Source organism: Bubalus bubalis, chromosome 16 (genome assembly GCF_019923935.1).
Source record: "Bubalus bubalis isolate 160015118507 breed Murrah chromosome 16, NDDB_SH_1, whole genome shotgun sequence".
NCBI classification, from domain to species: domain Eukaryota; kingdom Metazoa; phylum Chordata; class Mammalia; order Artiodactyla; family Bovidae; genus Bubalus; species Bubalus bubalis.
In genome coordinates, this window is record NC_059172.1 from 65,922,405 (window position 1) to 65,937,874 (window position 15,470).

A 15,470-nucleotide genomic window follows, 5' to 3' on the forward strand; every position below is an offset into this window, starting at 1 on the left:
CAAGCTGGAATCAAGATTCCCAGGAGAAATATCAATAACCTCAGATATGCAGATGACGCCACCCTTATGGCAGAAAGTGAAGAACCACTTTCAACATATTAAAATACAAAAAATAAATGAGATTTTATGTATTTATAGAACTTGAGTTAAAATCATGGTCTAATCTTCTAACAAATCTTTCTTTTCATAGGGGAATTAGGTCAGTAGATGTGTTAATTTTGATTAAATTCAACCTTAGACAGTGAAGGTTCAGCAAGTCCAGTTACAAGCTGGGAAGCAGATCTGGAACCATGCCCTGTGTTTTAGTAGTAAGAAATATAGTGCTTATTAAGCTAGACCCTACAGGGATTTTGTCCTCATATTGCTAGAGAAATAATCAATGTTAATATTTGCAAAAAAAAAAAAAAAAAAAGGATCCAAATTTTACTTTTCTTGTTTACTTTGCTATAACTGGTCTCATACTTCCAAGAAAAAAGATGTTTTATTACAACTTTTTGGCTTTGAGCAAAAAACACAACTATAATATATATATAATATATAATATAATATATATATATATATACATATATAAAATATAAAAATATTTTAGTGTGTGTTGGGGCAATGGCCAGTTAAATGCCTATGGCAGGGCAAGATGGGCTTCCCTAGGGGCTCAGAGGGTAAAGAATCTGCCTGCAATACAAGAGATACAGCAGATATGGGTTCAGTTCCTGGGTTTTGAAGATTCCCTGGAGGAGGGCACAGCAACTCGCTCCAGTATTCTTGCATGGAAAGTCTCATGGACAGAAGAGTCTGGCGGGCTACAGTCCATAGATGGTAATGAGTCAGACACGACTGAAGCAACTGAGCATACACATATGCAGGCAAGATAGCTGCTACTTATTTTTTTTTTTAAGTTAAAAATTTGTAAGCCTCTTCGTTTCAAAAGATCTTGGGGTTTTACATCTCTAGAAGGCTTATGGTACCACAGTATAACTGTCTCAGGAACTGTAGTTAGTACAGCACGAGTCTCTCAAATTGCCAGTTACCTTTTGGTTTGCTACTACAGACATGGCTTAAAACAGCTTGCTGGTCTGACTAAACCATCTTAACTTTAGGACGTTAATTTCTTATACCTTCCATAGGTCATATCAGGAAACCCAGAGGCACTGTTCAGAAAAACTTGTTTACTGACAAAATAAAATTAATCATTCTTTCTTTGGGCCCATTAAAGGAAGATCCCACCTTCTGACTTCAGAATCTTCTGAGAATTGATCATGAAAAAATGCTCAAAGAAATGGTTTCTAATAATTGTTGAGCTCACTTCTTTCTTGGTGTTCCAGCTGCAAAGCTTTTTCCAATTCATTAATTGTATAAATATTTCTTGAGTGTTTTCTATATGGCAAGGACTTGACTTGACTTGACTTGCCGGTACTAGTCATCATGGCAGCAACAGACCTTGGCCCCTGCCTTAATCATGCTTAGAATCTAATGGGAGTGTGATAGATAGTTTTTAAAATTCAATCAATTCCAGTTGTGACAAGTATTGTGAAGGAGAGCTGTAGGGTTCTGTGTAGTCTGAAAAGGAGGGAACCGACACAGTCTAATGAGGACTGGAGTGGGTGGTGGTCACAATCTCCCTAAAGAAATGCCATTTTGGTTACATTTTGTACAATGAGTAGGAGTCAGCCATATGACAAAGACTGAAGTCTTTCTTTCCCTCCAGTGCCACTGGCTGAAGTTGCCCCAAGAAAAAAAACTGAGTGCTATTCAACCATAAAAGGAGTCTCATGTACAAGGGAAGGATGGGGTCTGAGTATTTGATGTCATGGTCAGCCTCATTAGGTGAATACAAACTGAAGGCTGAGCTCTATATTAAGCAAGAGAAGCTGGGGACAAAGGGCTATATGATTTCATTGTGTGACCAGCACAAATGCAGAGCTCACATAAATTTTCTCATTAATACTTTAAAAAGTATAAAGCAGATAAAGTTACCTTCATTTGCTCCATGAGAGAAATCAAGCATGGAGAGGTGAAGCCCTTGCTTCATATTCACAGGTGAGACAGAATTCAAACTGATATCTCTGATTATCCCATGTTGTCTTCCAAGACTGCAAAGGAAATAGGGTATTGCATTAGGTCCTGGGTGTGACTGACTTGGTTAAAACCCTTAAAAGAGAGTGATTGTCAAACATTTGTGTATTTATTTATTGTGCTTCCTTCACTAAACTGGAAGATCTATCAGGACAGGATCATGTCTTCCTTTGTTCACTGTTCTTTACCCTGTGCCTTGCCGATTGTATGGCAAGTAGTAGACTTTCCATAGATACTTTTGTATAAAAGGATGTAAGGACAAATAAGACAGTCTAGAAGTAGAGAAACATCTGTAAACAAGTAACTGTGATATAAGGTAAAAGATGATAATATTGATAAAAGAAATTTATCTATAATGCTCTGGGAGTTCAGAGAAGGGAGGCATCTCTTCTGACAGGAGGAATCAGGAAATTCTTCCTGGCATGTGACTCAGTCTTGAAAATCAATGAGACTTGGGAGAATATAGATGGAAAAAAGAGCGTGCACAAAAAAAGAGATAGGATGATCAAGTATACAAAGACTGGGAGTCTAAGATTAAATACAGAGAGAAGAAGAAATTTAGTTTGACTGAAATATAACATAGTATGAAAGAATGTTCTGGAAGTTTAGACTTAAAACTCCAGACTCTAAGGAACCTACAGTCTGGCGGGGATGAGAAGATGTGACTGCTAATTAATACATCAAAGGAGTGGATAAGATAGGCATTGTTCTGAACCTACCACCCCAAAACTTAGTCTTAAAACAATGATCATTTGTGTAGCTCCTGGATCTGCAATTTGAGCAGGGTTTAGCAGAGAAAATTGATTTTATAAGCATTAATTAGTAGAGAGGTTCAGGAGTAGGAGGGAGGGATTGAATAATTAAGGGTAATTCACTTACATGTCTAAAGATGTTGATGTGAGCTCATAATTGATTTCTTAGCACCTCCTCTGGGCCTATCTGTAGAAATGCCTACCTGTGGCCTCTCCATGTAGCTCAGGCTTCCTCACAACACAGTGGCTAGTTTCAAGTTCAGGCATCTGAAAAGGACCAAGTTGGAGGCATATTGCCAGTTTACACCTTAGCCTCAGAAGTCACATAGTGGCACTTTGCTTGTAGTTACAGGACCACTAAGAATCAAGGGGAGGGAACAAGACCCTACTTCTCAATGGAAGGAGGGTCAACATCACTTTGTAAGCAGAGGATCTGGGATGGAATATATTGGTGCAGTCATCTTGGAAAAATACAATTTAAAGGTGTGTTCTATTTTAAGTCTGCTGACACCAAGGGGTAAATGGAGCTATAAAAATATTTGTCCTTGCATCAGAGGAATATAGAGTGTATAAGTGGCAGGGAATAGAGTGGGTGAATGTGTACATTGGTTGGTTGGGTGGAGAGAAAGGTGCATATACAATGCCAGTAAGAATTCATATGTAGGAAGTGCTGGCTCAGGTCAGTATTGGTCATGCTCTTGAGAGGAAGAATCCACTCTTCTTTACTCACTGAACTGGCATAAAAAACCCTGCATATGTAAGACACTTAACTAAGATTTAATAAACAATAAAATCTGTTGTTGAAACAAAGAAGGCATAGATCTGTATCAGTCAGGTTTTAAGAATATGTTGAGAGTGCTACTTGTTATTCAGTAGACCAGATTCAGTTTTGCCCAACTTTTGGAATGCCAGTCAAAGGTATACTTTTTCCAGTAGTCAGGTATGGATGTGAGAGTTGGACTATGAAGAAAGCTGAGCACAGAAAAACTGATGCTTTTGAACCTTAGTGTTGGAGAAGACTCTTGAGAGTCCCTTGGACTGCAAGGTGATCCAACCAGTCCATCCTAAAGGAAATCAGTTCTGAATATTCATTGGGAGAACTGATGATGAAGCTGAAACTCCAATACTTTGGCCACCTGATATGAAGAACCAACTCATTGGAAAAGTTCCTGCTGCTGGGAAAGATTGAAGGTGGGAAGAGAAGGGGATGACAGAGGATGAGATGGTTGGATGGCATCACCGACGCAATGGATGTGAGTTTGAGTAGGCTCCAGGATGGATGATGGACAGGGAAGCCTGGAGTGCTGTAGTCCATGGGGTCACAAAGAGTCGGACACAACTGAGCAACTGAACTGAGACTGCAACTGAATTGCCAGGTCAACATCCCTAACCACATTTTTGCTCCAGAATCAGATAGAAAGTGTAGCAAAATCCTTCCATTCATTGCTTATAGAAAGTGAAAGTGAAGTCGCTCAGTCGTGTCCAACTCTTTGTGACCCCATGGACTGTAGCCTACCGGGTTCCTCCATCCGTGGGATTTTCCAGGCAAGAATACTGGAGTGGGTTACCATTTCCTTCTCCAAGAAATCTTCCCAACCCAGGTACTGAATCCGGGTCTCCCGCATTGTAGGCAGACAGATGCTTTACCATCTGAGCCACCAGGGAAGTCCATACTATTGCTTATATCTATGCTCAAATATCTGAGAGTAACTGTTTTCAAGTATTTCCCCTGTAGTTTCAAATCCATATGATTGTTTTCCTGTGGTAGTTAAGTTCAGCCCAATGTAAGTGAAATTCATAATTCTACTTAAGTTACTTAATTCCTTTAATTTCCATATTATCTCCAAATTTCCTTTGCTATCCTTTATGCTCTCTCTTAACTCTTTCTAATGTAAGCAGAGCTGACAGCCAGATGCATCAGAAGAATCCTCACAGGTCTGGTAGAAATCAAACCAAAGAAAGAAAAAAGCAACTGAATGAGTGTGTATGTCAGGTGTGGACAGAACTGGGTCAGAGGTGTGTATGAAGGTAAGCAGGAGACCAAGAAAAACTGTGCTGGTAAGAGAAGTCGGTGGGGAGGAAGCATCTCTGAGGTGTCTAGTTCCTTGACAGCCCGAGTCTCTGTGCACTGATGCAGATTTAAAACAAGTATATAAGAAAAAGCCCATCTCCGTGAATGGATACAATTTTGGCTCAACACAGGGTTCAGGTGGGCTTACATTCTATTCAGGCCTTGTCTTTATTATGCTCCTCAGCTTTCACCCCATAATTGAGGCCTCTCTCCTTGTTGGACTGTCCGGCCTGGGTGGCTGTACTCAGCTGTCAGCAGCAGCTAGCTGCTGTCTAGGAGCTTACCCTGAATCAACAAGCAGCCCAGGAATCAGTAGTCCTCCCACCTGAGTAGAGATTGGCCTCTACACAATGATCTCTTTATTCTCTTTGCACCTGTCGAACAAGACTTAGCAACCAAAACAACAACAACAATGGCAAAAACTACGCTTCATAGTCTCTTTCTTGTCAGACACTTTTGGCTGATGAGAATTAATTTGTAAAATGAGATGTATTTTTCATTTGACTTTTCATATAAACCTTTAGTCTAAACTCATTTAACAGATGCATTAGTATATGTTTCTCTCAGGAGGAAGCTAAAAACAAGGTAAATACAACACAGTTTGAAGAGGCATTAGAGCCGAGCGTGGGATACTGTGAGAACCCAGAGGAAAACAGAGAGGAGCGTAGAAGTGACACAGGGAGGATTTCATGGAAGAGGAAGCCATTAAGCTCGTAGACTCAGGATAAACAATTTCTGACACAGAAATGCAAGTCATGTGTGTGGCTGTTTTCTCTGATGACTGGTAATGCACAATGACAGTCGTGCATTACTGCTGGCCTGACACGTCTTCTCCTGCAGCTGTGAATGCATCATATACCTGAGAGGACTTCCACAATCCAGCTGTCCTCCACCACTTCTGAGGACAAAGAACCCTCTGCTGCCATGGGAGCATTTGATAAGGACACAGAGTTTGAAAGCTCAGCAAATAAGCAAATAATCATCATTTTGTCTCTTACATAAAGTGGGAACAAAACTTAGCGTGCAGGTTTGGATGCTTGCTGGGCCAAGGAAACCACACTGTGATGAGTTTGTCCCTGTCCCTATCTCATAAAGTGGCATGTGGATTGCGGGATGAGAATCAGTGATGAATCTCTGGTCTGGCACCGGAGGGAGAGAAGGAGCCAGCTATGTCTGACTTCAAGGACTGTCATGATCAGGAACCCTGCTCTGGCCCTGAGCCTCTTGGGGAACTACTGGAGCATTTAGGATAGGGGAGGTAGAATGAAGAAGGGGGAGAAACCTATGATAATTCATAGTGGCAGTAAGGGCTTAAATCCTTCAAATACTGTGAACTACAATTTCCTAAGGATGCTCTATCAAAAGGCAAAAAGAAAAAATTTCCCACGAGAATAGTTTATTGCCCTCCTTCTCCCTAAAATCATTACCCTTCCTTCAATCTCCACTCTGGCTACAGGGGAAAACTTTGGAGCCTGGCTCCTGATCTTTCCTGGGTTGGCCAAAGTTATGTGAAGGAGCCCTTTACTAGAACCAAAGTAATTGGAGTCTGTTAAAAGAAGTGCCCCTGTCCTGGCACTCATTAATTCGTTAGCCCTATAAACACATTTAGAAAAATAAACTTCTCAGAGAAGTTGCCAGGAGAACAGAGACCATAAAGAAAAACATGAGAACTGATGAATTAAGATAATGGAAGCTGGAGGAAAATAAGGACCCAGAGGAAGGGTCCTTTGGAGGGAAGGCAGACAGATCAGAAAGTGGAATTCAAATGCAGACTTCTTCCCAGGGAGCATCAGGAGGGCTCTGCTCTCTGAAGCAGGGGAGACCCTGCTAGTCAGGGAAGTTGACAAAGGCAAAGTTGAAAGTTTACCAAATTCAGACTCAACTGGATGGGAGTCTGACCTTGGCCGCTTGAATTCACTACCTCAGGCACAAGGAGATTGGCCAGGGAATGTAAAAGAACAATGCAATCAGAGATGAGAGAATTTTCATCCTATCTCCTCTAATTACTTGCCATGTGGCCTAGAATGGCTGAGCCGCTTTCCTTGTCTGATCAGGAATGTCCTCATTATGCTCTCTCTATCTTCTCCACTGATCATAAGACTTCAGTGGCATTTGAGCACACAGGAAAGCATTTTTGGTAAACTATAAGAAGATATATGAGAAAGGCATCAGCATTAATAGCATTATCCACTATTTCTGTGAAAAGACAACTCAAATGTAGGATGATGGGTCAACAGATTAGCCTTCCTATACTCTATTCAAAGCAAAATCTGACACCTAATTTGAGATATACTTTTTTCTTTCCTTAATGGAAAGAAAGAGGAGAAATGGGGAGGATGGTTCTTTCGGAAGATTTGCCTGTACTCTTAACTAATTTCAGACCTCAGCTTCAAAAGCAGTGAGTTGTTTCATTTAATCAGCAAGAAAGCATATCCCACAAAAGTCAGCTCCCTGAAGGGGAAGCTGCTCAGACACCGTTTCCATGGCTGCCGCTGTAACAATATTTTTTACTGAACTAAGCATTGCTAATTTTAGCCACAGATTATCTGGAAAGCAAGGAAGAAATAGATGAAAGGCAATTTTTACCTGAGCCACACTGAGCCTCTGAGAACCTTTACTGAGAAAGAGATGCTGCTAGAAAAAGCAACTACATAACTCCAAAGCCTTGGGGACATTTGTCAACTGCTCTCCATCAGCCTCTGCAAGAAGGAAGGAGGTACTAATTTTCTAATTTAGGAAGAAATTGAAACTCATTGGTGAAATGATTTTATTCAAAAACACCACAGCTTATATAAAAAAGCAGAATATCACCCCAGCAACCTTAATTCCCAGTGTGGCCTCAGGTCCCAGTTCCTTCTGTTAATGGTATGATATTTGCTTAGAGAGCTAAGCTATTTTGGATGCTGGTTTCAGTAAGCTGTTTCATGAAGAGATTCCCCCAACACCCGCCCTCCCCCCTCTCCGCCCCCGCCACCCACCACAAAAAAAAAAAAAAAAAAAAATCCTCATTAAATGGACTGGAGGTAATGTTTGCAACAGGGTACCTTGATTTTGAACAAGACATTAAGGTAAAAAATAGCTATAGATAGACTCTGTCCCATTCATAAAGAGGCAGGGATTGCTTAAATAAGTGACTTAACTTAGCTACAAAGGATTCAGGGAATGGCAGATACATTCCTTATGATTTTAGCTGCTGCATCCTCCACAGGGAACAAATCCTCAGGCAACAGGAAATTTTCAAACCACATTTGGAGATGTCCAGATATCAGAGTGGGGTACAAAAATAGTCCCTGCATGATCTCTAAATGAGGAGGAATGGGGCTTAGACAGCCACATCAGGCCCCAGTGGGTGTTGGCTAGCTGCTGTAGCAGAAAGTGAAAGCAAACATGTAGGAATTGCTCTTATGGCCTAGGAGAAGTACTGGTGGATTTGCAGGCCCAGGTCCCCAGGCTCACTCTCTTGGGGTTGGTTACAACTCTGAGGGTGAGATGTAGTCAAGGAAGGACTTTGGCAAATTTCAGGGTGTTCTGTTTTATCTTCCTTCACTGAATCCTTCTTTCAGACCCTCATTCATACTAAGGAATAGAGAACTAATAAAAGTAGTATTAACTTGCAGGGAATTTTTCTTACTAACCTAAGCCAGAAGCTAAAGAGAACTATTGGTGATCCCAGCAGCAAGGGGAAAAAAAAAAAAAAAAAAAAAAAAAAACTTTTTGAAAACTCTTCTAAGACACAGACTGACTTCTGTAGTAGGAAACCTGGCAGGCTATTGGGAGAGACAGAAAAAGAGAGACAGTCACAAGCTGCCCTCCCCCAGGGATCTCTCATGATCTAGGGAAATTCTGTTCCGAGATTCCTATGGAATTCCACAAGATCACTCCAGAGTTGAATTAGACTCCATAAAGCAAGGCTGGGGAATATTCAAATGTAATGTCTAGGCTGGCCTTGTCCCTGAATGCATTTATTCCCCCAATTTTTTCTTGCTCCAGGGTGTCACATAATGCCACAGATGGGGCTCAGATATCCAGCTCAGAGTGTGGTGGAGTCCAAGGAAAAATTCTTCCTGGAGGAAACAATTTCTGAGTAGAAGCTTAAAGAATTAAACTGTTGATTCTTTAACAGGTTAATCTGGGGGGAAAGGAAAGAGAAAGCATTCCAGGAAAAAGGACTATCAAAAACTAGCGTATGGGTGTTTTATTTATTTTATGTCTAAATACTATTTAGATATAAAAAAAGAACTAAATCTTGCCATTTGTGAGGATGAAACTTGAGGGCGTAATGCAAAGTGAAATAAGTCAGAAAGAAAAATACTACATATTCTTATTTACATGTGGAATTAGAATTAAAAAAAAAAAACAAGCTCATAGATACAGAGAAGAGATTGTCAGTTGCCTATGGTGGGGAGGTGAAGTATGGGGTGGGTAGGGGTGAGTAAAATAGCAAAAGGTGTCAAAAGGTACAAATGTCCAGTTATAAAATAAGTCATGAGGAGGTAATGTATAGCATGGTGACCATGGTGAACAATACTGTATTGAATATTTGAAAGTTCCTAACAGAGTAGATCATAAAAGTCCTCATCACACACACATCAACTGTTTGTAAACTATAGAAAGTGAAAGTGGAAGTCACTCAGTTGTGTCCGACTCTTTGTGACCCTGGACTGATTCTCCAGGCCAGAATATTAGAGTGGGTAGCCTTTCCCTTCTCCAGGAGCTCTTCCCAACGAAGGGATGGAACCTAGGTCTCCTGTATTGCAGGCAGATTCTTTACCAGCTGAGCCACCAGGGAAGCCCTTTTAAACTGTATGCAGTGTTGAATGTTAATTAGACTTATTGTGGTGATCATTTTGAAATATATAAAAATATTCAATCACTACTTTGTATACATGGAACTAATATAATGTTATATTCCAATTAAACCTCAATTAAGAAAGAAAAAAAAAACAAAAAAAAAACTAGGGTATGGGAAACTGTGTGGGAGGGAGCCTTAAAGGTTTCTTCAAGGCCTCCAAGCCTGAAGTATAGCTGGCTCATATGGCACATGGTGTGCCCTGCAGAGGAACTAGGATAATGTCTATAGGAAGTAGGAGCCACTGGGAATTGTAAGCAAAGGAATATCATGATAGCCTTAACATTAGAGAGAAAACTAGCTGTGGTGTGGAGGACAGATTTGAGGGAGCAAAACTGGGAGCAAGTCACTGTCATAGACACCTTCTTTTCATGTCTCATTGCCTCCTTTACTGTCTTTTTATTGTTTAGCTTTTGTTGTATTAACACATAGAATTTTTAAATAAAATGGAAAAATGATTATTATAAACCGTTGGTAAGTTAGAAAGTAGGATAAAAAATTCGAGGTACAGTTTGATCTCAACCATGTACAAACGCAAATAAAAATTATTGGAAGGTGCTTCTCTGTTTGTGGATGTTGTCAGGAAAGTATCATTGAAGTTTTTCCCCCTTGTCCACTGCCATCACGTCTAAGTCAGAGTCTCCCAAAGAGCCCAAACAGCTGTGGAAGCTCTTCATTGGAGGACTGAGCTTTGAAACAACCAATGAGAGTTTGAGGAGCCATTTTGAGCAATGGAGAATGGTCACAGACTGTGTGGTAATGAGGGATCCAAACACCAAGCGCTCCAGAGGCTTCAGGTTTGTCACATATGCCACGGTGGAGAAGGTGAATATAGCCATGAATGCAAGGCCACACAAGGTGGACGGAAGAGTTGTGGAACCAAAGAGGGCTGTCTCAAGAGAAGGTTCCCAAAGACCTGGTGCCCACTTAACTGTGAAAAAGATTTTTATTGGTGGCATTAAAGAAGACAGGAAGAACATTACCTGAGAGATTATTTTGAAGGGTATAGGAAAACTGAAGTGATTGAAATCATGATTGACCGAGGCAGTGGCAAAAAGAGAGCCTTTGCTTTTGTAACCTTTGATGACCATGACTCCATAGACAAGACTGTCATTCAGAAAATACTACACTGTTAATGGCCACAACTGTGAAGTGAGAAAAGCCCTAAGCTGAGCCCTGAAGAATTGATGCTTTTGAACTGTGGTGTTGGAGAAGACTCTTGAGAGTCCCTTGGACTGCAAGGAGATCCAACCAGTCCTTCCTAAAGAAGGTCGGTCCTGGGTGTTCATTGGAAGGACTGATGCTGAAGCTGAAACTCCAGTACTTTGGCCACCTGATGCGAAGAGTTGAGTCATTGGAAAAGACCCTGATACTGGGAGGGATTGGGGGCAGGAGGAGAAGGGGATGACAGAGGATGAGATGGCTGGATGGCATCGCCGACTCGATGGACATGAGTTTGGGTGAACTCCAGGAGTTGGTGATGGACAGGGAGGCCTGGCGTGCTGCGATTCATGGGGTCGCAAAGAGTCGGACACGACTGAGTGACTGAACTGAAGCAAGAGATGGCTAGTGCTTCATCCAGCCAGAGATGTCGAAGTAGTTCTGGAAACTTTGGTGGTGGTCATGGAGGTGGTTTTGGTGGGAATGACAACTTTGGTCGTGGAGGAAACTTCAGTGGTCAAGATGGCTTTGGTGGCAGCCATGGTGGTGGTGGACATGGTGGCAGTGGAGATGGTTATGATGGATTTGGTAATGATGGAAGCAATTTTGGAGGTGGCGGAAACTACAATGATTTTGGCAATTACAGCAATCAATCTTCCAATTTTGGACCCATGAAAGGAGGAAACTTTGGAGAAGTTCTGGCCCCTATGGTGGTGGAGGCCAATACTTTGCCAAAGCACAAAACCAAGGTGGCTATGGTGGTTCCAGCAGCAGCAGTAGCTATGGCAGTGGCCAAAGGTTTTAATTACTGCTAGGAAACAAAGCCTAGCAGGAGAGGAGGGTCAGGGAAGTGACAGGGAAGCTACAGGTTAAAACAGATTTGTGAACTCCACCAACAGTGGTAGCAGGGCCTAGCTGCTACAAAGAAGACATGTTTTAGACAGTACTCATGTGTTTGGGCAAAAAACTCAAGGACTGTACTTGAGACTAATTGTATAACAGGTTATTTTAGTTTCTGTTCTGTGGAAAGTGTAAAGCATTCCAACAAAGGGTTTTAATGTAGATTTTTTTTTTTTTTACACTCATGCTGTTGATTGCTAAATGTAATAGTCTGATCATGATGCTGAATAAATGTCTTTTTTTTTTTTTTTTAATGTGCTGTGTAGTCTACTCTGAAGCCATTTTGGTAAACTACCCCAACAGTGTAATGTTAGAATTCCTTCAGGAATGATGCCAAGTTCCATTTGAAATTTATTTACAGCTGGCTTTGGTGGAGAAGCTGTTGTCTTCAGAACCTTGGTGTAGTTGAACTGACAGTTACTGTGTTGTGACCTGGAGTTCACCATTAAAAGGGTCACCCATACAAAGTCATGGAGTTTTTTTTTTTTTTTTGGTTATTAATGATTGTTGGCACATCCTATGAAATATATCTAAATTGAATTATGGTACCAGATAAAGTTATAGATGGGAATGAAGCTTGGGTATCATCCTTTATAATGTATAATCAATAAAAGATTTAATACCCTCTTTAAAAAATTATTGGAAGGAAATGCATCAAACTTTGATCAGGGGCTAAGCATTTATCTTAAGAAAATAATCAGCTGGATACAGGGGGTTATATTTAAGAATGTTCATTTTTATTTATAATGAAAAAGTAGAAGCAAATTAAATATTTATTAATAAGAGAAGTCCAAGATACTCAATAAATCTAAAATCTATACATATACACATTTTATTGTATGTGAATAATGTGAAAATATGCAATAAATATAGATATATACAAAAGGAAACTTCCAAAGAATTATAGAACATGATCTAAAATTTATGTATTTATATATGTATATGTGTGAGTATGTACATGTGTGCTGTTGTGGGAAGTATTTATATATTATTGTAAGAGCATAAGCTTGAATCACAAACAGTAGCAATGTACCAATGAGCAAGTTTTCTATCCCTTCTGTTCCTCAGTTTCTTTATTCCTAAAATAAGGATACTAACAATAATAACAATACCTTCTTTAAAGGATTATTATGATGATTAAATAAATTAATATGTATAAAGAACATAAGTGCCTAGCATTCTTTTATGCTAATAATTACTGTTATTAGTTATGCAACAAAAATGTGAGGAAAAAATGCATGCTAAAATATTTTCAACATTCAGTCTCCAGGCTATTTGTTTTGAGTGATTTGTATGCATTTTATTTTGTGTCACAAGCATTCTATAAAAGCCTTGGGTTAACTAATGTTCAAGGGAAAAATGGAGTGGTCTATAGGGCCGCTTAATAAAAAAGAGTTCTAAAGTAGGAATACAGATGCTGGTTTGTGAAGTCCCACCTCTAACTCATTCCATGAGTGTAATCTTGGCCTGACCATAGGACAGGACTCTCAGAGTCTGAGCTTTCCCATCCACTGGAAGTGAGTAACCATGCTCTTCTAACTATCTTATAGTATTCCTGGAAGATATAAGACAATGAATATGACAGTTCACTGTGAGCTATAAAATCCAGTAACATGCAAGGATTTCTTAATAAAGGAATTTCTTCAGTGACTCTGTTTCTCATTTCTCTGCCTGCCAATTGCAGATCTCCTCAATGCAGAGGTCATGCTTACTGATTAGGTAATTACTGTAGAGTTTGCAGCTTTTAAAAAAGCAAAGGACTGTTTGGGATACATCATAGTTTTGCAAATCAGCAGCTTTGGATTATTGAGGGAAAGTCCATGTTATTTTGGGTTATCCATGTCATTTACTTCTCTGTGTCTCTTTCCTGTTGCCTACCTTTGCTTATTTTATTACTTATTAGTAGCTGGTTGTGAGGTAAAAAGGAAACTATAGAGGAATGAAGCACAAGCCATAACACAATGCAACTTTTTAGTGAAAATAGCATCGGTGAGGGAAGATGCTGGAACTTGCCATGTCTTTATGAAGGAGAACCAGTTAATCTGTGACTTTTGTTGCTCCTTGATATAATGCTTAGGCAAAGTGATGCAGCCTTCCACCCATTCAGAGATGTGGTGTTGCTGCTGAAGGCTCAAGAAACTCCTTAGTGTTAAGAACGGGGCCTCCAATTTCAGGTTCGGTTATAATTCTCATGGCTATGCTCTGAGTTGAGAACATCTCCCAGAAGAGTGAAAATACCCTCAGTCCCTGGTGACACTCCATTATATATCACACCTGTGATCTTATAAACCTGGTTAGAGTTGCATAACCACCTTTCCACAACAGAAGGCTCTTCCGATATCTGACTCAAGGAAAATATGGATTTCTATCCTTGAAGGATAGGAAAGAACTCCAGGGACTTGTATCCCCTCAGGACATTCTCTCTCTTCTACATCTCCTTCATCAACTCCATTCTCTTTGGCTGATTGTGCTTGTGCCCCATGGCAACAAGAGTCACCAGAATTTTTGTTTTGTTTTGTTTTATTTTATTATTTTTTTGAATGTATTTATTTTAATTGGAGGCTAATTACTTACAATATTGTAGTGTTTTGTTTTTTTTTTTTTACCATACATTGACATGAATCTGCTGCAGGTGTACATGTGTTCCCCATCCTCAGACCCCCACTCTCACTTCCCTCCCAATACCATCCCTCTGGGTCATCCCAGTGCACCAGCCCTGAGCACACTGTCTCATGCATCGAACCTGGACTGGCAATCTGTTTCACATATGATAACATACCACAATTTTTAAAAATAGTTTAAGCCTTATAACCAGAGGAGAGGATTCTTGCCTCTCTGAAAAAGTAATTTTTTTTGGAGGGGCCTTTGTAGGTCAGTATGGTTGATGACCTTCAAAGAACCATGACTTTAAGATATGTCCTATCTTCTCCATGGTTTTACTAATGCATGTGTAACAAAGGTGTGTGATACATACGTAAATAGATACATATAAATGATTAAAGAGCAAAAATTTAGTTAGACAACAGGAGGAGAGACCTTAGGTTCACTTTCTGCCCATGAGGGGCTGGGAAAATTTTTGAGTGAGACACAGAATTCTGTCTCTTCCAATTTTCTTGACTAATGGCACTAAATATGGAAACATATTGAAGTGTTATCTGAAGATTATCAATACTTGTTTCATCTGTGTATTTTAAAATTTAAATTAGCCATTTTATAAAAATTCTTCCAAAGCTCAAGATCAGTAATTCTTAAATAATTCTGATGTTGAATGTATAAAAGTATCATTTAAATAAACTCATACAGAAAAGCACCTGAACCATGTGAGTGCAGCTAATACTTAAATATCTGAGCTCACAGAATACAGTGTGAATGACACCTGGAGCTGTACAGCATGACAGCCTTGTATGTGTGGGGGAGGTGGATGTATTTGCAGATATGGTAAAACTGCAAGTTGCCCACCCAATGTCCATTTTGTCTTTCTTCCCTACTAATAACATGCTGGTTTTCCTTCTGGGTTATAGAATGAATGCCCAGCTAAAAAGAAACATTTTCCTGGTAGCTTGATGTCAGTAGGATATTAACAAAAGTTACTGGTAGAGTATCTAGGAAAACTCCTTTGGTCTCCATCCCTACTTCTTTCCTGGATATGAATATGATAGCTGGG

The 15,470-nt window shown here is 39.9% G+C and overlaps 1 pseudogene; it reads left to right on the forward strand.

Moving 5' to 3' along the window:
* The first annotated feature begins 1,987 nt into the window (after positions 1 to 1,987).
* Positions 1,988 to 11,811, forward strand: LOC102399962 (annotated as a pseudogene).
* Positions 11,812 to 15,470: the final 3,659 nt, after the last annotated feature.